The following is a 6,282-nucleotide window of genomic DNA, read 5'->3' on the forward strand; positions in this document are numbered from 1 at the left end:
GCACACCTGCGCGTAGGCTGGCGGTCTGTTTGGCTTCGCTAGATAAAACGTTTTAACGTGTTTTTGTACGCACAATTGCGTGTATAATAACACATATTTTATCGTCACTGTGACTTAATCTTGTAAAAAAGAATTATTCGCACGACTCGTGTGTTTACCGCGCCATACATTGCGGTCATCGTACTACACTCTACTGAGGAGCTTGTCCACTGGCGAGGCTAGGGCGGAAGCTGCGCCATCGCTTATCTATATAGCATTTTCATAGAACGACATTGGCTGACTTCGTAATTTGGTGTATCGCGCACATTAATCAGTTTGTCGATGACAGTATATTAGATGCTAGTAAATCTTAACGAAGTAAAAAAAGGTGTCATTTAAAAAACTGCGATCTGGCAATAAAAATTCCCTGCGAGGCCCAATAATAGATGTACGCTGGCAACTGTTTCTGCGATTTTGGCTCAATTTTTTGGTTATTCGCAAAGATTGATGTAAAGGCGTATATTTCACTGCTATCTCTCTAGCTGTGACTATGTATTAGATGATCTATTATATTGTGATGTTTAAAGTAACGCAGCGCTCACTGTGTACGTTGAGTTTTTAGCGCAGTTTTTATGTTTTTTAATCATCTACATCAAGTGCTTATCGTATGCTATCTTATGTATGTAGGCCCATGCATGTGGAATACTGTTCTATTGTTTTGGCGTTCCACAACAGACAAATTACCCTGGTAATATTGCCTTACTGTAAGGAAACATGAAGTTTTGTGGACTTGGAAAATAACTTGTCTCGGTATCGGGCAAACATTGGAATTTGGGTCTCTACGTTGCTGCGTGCAAACAGGTAATAATTGTTTGTTGTATTTGTAAATTAAGTATTAATAATACAACGAGACGTTATGACATGGGGCATGGCAAAAGAGAACAATGACAATTTCACATTCACTACCCTACCTAATGATTTATATGAGTAGGCCTAACTCAATAAGCCACGAACAGACATGTTACCTTGAACACTCAGATCAGCCTCATTCTCAATCGTTTTTCTCATATACATGCATATAATTACATTTAGAGAAATAGATCCAACTGTGCAAGGTTTGCGAAAATCCCTCTATTCCGTCAAAACTATCGCCCAACCAAATAGTCAACAAACACCTCTGGCAGGGACTCTTCACGAAGGCTTTTAATACATTCTGCGTGTATTTTTTATCTTTTAGGTTGTTATAAATTTATCGTCGCACTAGGTCTAACCCTTTGTCTCACATCGTAGCGACGCATAGGTTGGGAAAACAGTGTTCGTGCTAGATGGAAGCATCGATCAGCGGTAACATTGGGTTTTAGGGGACAATATTAATTTATATTTATATTTAACGTGGTAGGTAAACTCTGCATCAATAACAATGCTGTATTGTTACAGTCATAACACACACATGGCTGTGAAACCATATAAAAATTAAATGTGATACTTTTCCTAAACATATACACGTATTACAACATATACTATATATATATTATATATAATATATATATAATATATATATATATGTAGGAAAGTTACACATTCAATAGGTATATTAGATGCCCGAGTATGTCAATGATTATATCGATGAATTAAAAAAGAATTTTACTATAATTGACTAATATTTAAATAGTTTTGCAAGAAGGGCGGAAAGCTTTATAGATACAATTGACATTAGAGATGCGCAGTGTTATTTATAACCTATATATAATAGAGCGCGCTACGATGATGAATTGTCACAACCAGTAAAGTGGGATAGTAAACGACCATCTGACCACCTGTTTAATGACCCTTTGCGAATGTTAGTATGTATATATGCACTGTATGATGTTACCCGATTAAACATTCCCCATAGAATAATCCGATATTAATACCCTTTGAGAGGTCGCCAGCAACTATAATGGACGGACAGCGCGAGTGCACCGATACGTGTGGCCACGTCACGAATGTTTGCAATGGAATTAATACACGGTTATATTAGCCGACTAGAACGCAATCCTTGTCTAATACGCTACACATAAGCGACCTTAATCAGTCGTGGAACGATTTCCCTCTATTTTACTGCCGTGAAATGCGTCGTTTATTCTGGATATTGACGCCTATGTGTATCATGAGATTGTCAGGTTTGAATAATAATAGATCTATTATTATTTCACTCCTGATATTGTTATATCACGTGCTGTCAGTTTCGTAAATACCATCATCCCATACACAGACACGCGCGTATACACAAATGCAGACAGACAGACAGGCGACAGACCGTACAGACAGAGCAGACAGACAGACAGACAGACAGACAGACAGACAGACAGACAGACAGACAGACAGACAGACAGAACAGACAGACACACAGACAGACACACAGACAGCACCACACAGACACACAGACAACAACAGATAGACAGACAGACAGACAGACAGACAGACAAGACAGACAGACAGAACAGACATGACAGACATTACAGACAGACAGATAGACACGGCAGAGCGGAAGACGGACAGCAGACAGACAGACAGACAGACGGACGGACGAACGGACGACGGACGGACGGACGGACGGAACGAACAGACAGACAGACAGAACGGGGGGGGGAGACAGACAGACAGACAGACAGTACAGACAGACAGACAGACAAGACAGACAGACAAGACAGACAGACAGACAGACAGACAGATAGACAGACAGACAGACAAACAGACAGACAGACGGGACGGACGGAGCACAGACAGACAAACAGACAGATAAACAGAGAGACAGACAGACAAACAAACAGACAGGCAGGCGGGCGGGCGGGCGGAAGGGTCGGGCGGGTCGGGCGGGCGGGCGAGCGGGTGTACGGACGGACGGACGGACGGACGGACGGACGGACGGGCGGGCGGGCGAGCGGGTGTACGGACGGACGGACGCACAGGACGGACGGACGGACGGACGGACGGACGGACGGACAGACAGACAGACAGACAGACAGACAGACAGACAGACGGATGGACAATCAAACAGGCAGACAGATATAAAGACGTATGAACACAGCACATGTGCGCGCGCATACACGAACAGAAACAAACACGCGCGCGTGCGTGTGTACACACACATACATACAGCACGCATTATCATCGTCATCATTACCATCATTATCGTCGTCAACAATAACAACATCAGCAGCAACAACAACAACAACAACAACAACAACAACAACAACAATATCAACATACACATGCCCCCGCGCGAGCACACACGCGCGCGCTCACACGCACACACGCACACGCGCACACAGGTACACGAGTACACGCACCCACACGCACATAAGCGTACAACACGTCCTCATTACGCAAGAACGCATCCATACGCGTATGCACGCACGCACGCACGAACGCGCGTGCACACAATAAAACGCATACACACATGCTGTGACGCGCACACACCCACCTACGTACACGCACACGTCGATAGGGGGACGTAACCACAGGAGGATGGTGTATAAGCAGCTCGTGACCAAGGTGTTATACTGCGGGAGAAAGGCTTGACATGCGCACAAAGTCAGATAATAAAATATTTGAGAACAGCATGTTATCGGAAGAGAGGGATTATACATGAGCTTGATAGCAATGAGGCAGAGGCGCGCGATGAGTCGGATACTGGTGGAGGGTGATGGCGCGATAAGGAGCTTAACACTGATGAGTGATAACGTTCTATTCATAAACATATCAAATTCATGTAGAATGCTTCCCAAAAGTGTCTTATGTTATCAAATGCTCGCATAATACCAAAAGAGCACATTTATCTTCCTGTTTACTACGTTTAATCATGATGTACTTTCAGTTCCTAGCGATGAGACGTGGGATTTATTATTTGAGCCCGTTCTTAACTCATGCGCGTAACTGATCAAAATAATAAAGCCAATAACTGTTTCTCTACTGGCTATGTATGCGTGACAAACCATGTGCCCCGTCGGTGAAAGCAGGAATGCGAACACGTGTACGAACTAAGACTACACGCGTATGCTCGCGGTTAGAGGCAGGCACTATGTGCGAACTGACGAGTACCGAGACTCTTACACACTTGATATGCCATTGCCTTGCTCAACCTATATACATGAACGTTTTAGGTGAGAAGTCGCATACACTCTACTACTTAGTGCTATCGAGGCGAATGCATCCGATAGAGAAACCCACATATTTATTATATATCTATAAAAACGCGATATCGCGTCGAGTTGCATAGCAGCTGTTCACAGAGAACCCACCTGTGACGCGCTGGCCATATAATCTCTCGGGCTACACAGCGACATAGATGCGGCTATGTAATGTACCTAATCTAATCACCTACAGGACCTTACCTTTCACAGTGGTCGGCGTTCAGTGCTCACTGTTTTCCGTTGGAGCCGTAGTCTTCAGTCGAGCTGCGCGTGACGAGGTCGACTGCTGCAAGGACGGCCGCTGAGTGATGCCGGCGAGATGACGACAACCATATAACGTGCGAGCGTACGTGCGTGCGTGCGCTCGTGCGTGCGTGCGTGCGTGCAAAGTCTTTGCTCCCGCTGCGCAGAAGTACCTGGGAGTCGGCCCGCCGTCGTTTATCGTGCCGACGTGTTTTTGCTTCGCGGAAAACGAGAGACACGAGCGTAATGAATGCGCAATAGATCGCGTGTCTGTTTGCAGCCTCTATTCGCAAGCGCGTCCGCCTGTCGGTGACAAGCAGCCAGTAGTGTGCGGTCCACGCGCGTGGGCGGTGTGGCGCTCAGTCGAGCATCAGCTGTGACGAGCAAGCGCGCTCTCTACTCGAAACCTGATCGAATAATGAATCGATGACGTGGATGGAGCTTTTCTTCTTCTTTTCGCGTGCATAGACAACAACGTCAGTGACTTTGTCATGCGCGCGTCATCACAATAAGGAGTTGAGTAGGTGAGATAAACCGAAACAGAACACGACTTTGCACGCGCCAGCGTAAAGGCGCTACCATGCTAATGAGCGTCGAACAGTGTTAGCTATTTTCAGCATGAAAGCTTTTGCCATTCATGCCGCTCGGTCCCGCGAAACTAATAGAGTACCGAAGTGTGACGTCACGTTGGCAAGACAACGTACGGGCTGGTTCTACACAAGCCACTGGCTCCATAACATTAACTGCGTGAAAATGTTGTGCGTACGTAAAACACGAGTGTGTGCGCTGCAGACAGCGGTAAAGCATCGGTAGCAAGTCGATCTTACAATATTTAATGAATTAAAAAAAATTAAAAAATTTTTATTTTTTAATTTTGTTGTTGTTAATTTTCTATAGAGTACCGAAGTGATGACGTCACGGTGGCATGACAACGAACCTACTGGTTCTACACAATCATATGCTCTGGTAACATTAACTGCGTGTCGTGTTTTGTACCCGATTGTAACCATCATTCTGAGAGTCATTATTGCAGTTTTTATAGATTTCCAAAGAATGGAAGTGAAAAGCAACAAAACAAAAAAAAAATTCAGAAAACAAAAATTTAAAAATTAAAATTAAATTTTTGTTTAAATTCATTAAATATTGTAAGATCGACTTGCTACCGATGCTTTACCGCTGTCTGCAGCGCACACACTCGTGTTTTACGTACGCACAACATTTTCACGCAGTTAAAGGCATAATAGGCCCATTGATTATACAAAGTTGACGAATGCTACAGTAACTGGCACCTTCTGTAGTTAACAAGTACATTACCTTATAGTCAAACGCGTATTAGTTTGTCCAATATCACTGCTAATGACTAAGAAATGTCTAATTGAAATCCGTAAATCTGGTCATCTGGCGCCAACGCTAAATTGGTTGCCAAGCAAAATAGCCTCGAATTCGGTTAGGCAACGTCACATGTCGCTACGGGTGTTTAGCAGAGAATTGTTTGTCCCGGGATGCTTATATACGACTAATGAGCTAGTAGAATGTATCTCTGGGTGTATTCTCGGTATTGAGGCTCAAGTAAATAATCGTGGGTGCTAATGAACGGGTACCCACATGTCTTCAATTTCAGACACAGGTGTATTCGTTTGACCAATATACGTAAATACGCGTAGTGCCGTCTGCTTTCCATGTTTAGTCTGTGGCCGTGGTTAGTCCGCGATCCTCCCATAGCGTTGGCTCCCAACACAGCCTACTTCATTATCACGAGCGTCCGTGATTCGTACGTGGATTCCACGTTCATTACAATCAGAGCTACTGTTACGTATACAGTTACGGTACTGTACTATCGCTAGCATTGCGTACGGCCGAGCGAAAATGCATGCGTGCGTGCGTT

General features: G+C 44.4%; 1 protein-coding gene across 1 annotated transcript in view; it reads right to left on the reverse strand.

Moving 5' to 3' along the window:
• Window positions 1–4,783, reverse strand: part of LOC106809716 — a 12,703-nt gene extending 7,920 nt beyond the window's left edge. The window contains exon 1 of the mRNA XM_014812894.1: window positions 4,356–4,783. The gene's annotated coding sequence lies outside the window, so the exon portion shown is untranslated. The remainder of the gene's footprint in view (window positions 1–4,355) is intronic.
• Between the last annotated feature and the right edge of the window lie 1,499 nt (window positions 4,784–6,282).

Source organism: Priapulus caudatus, unplaced genomic scaffold (assembly GCF_000485595.1).
Source record: "Priapulus caudatus unplaced genomic scaffold, Priapulus_caudatus-5.0.1 Scaffold15, whole genome shotgun sequence".
NCBI lineage: Eukaryota > Metazoa > Priapulida > Priapulimorpha > Priapulimorphida > Priapulidae > Priapulus > Priapulus caudatus.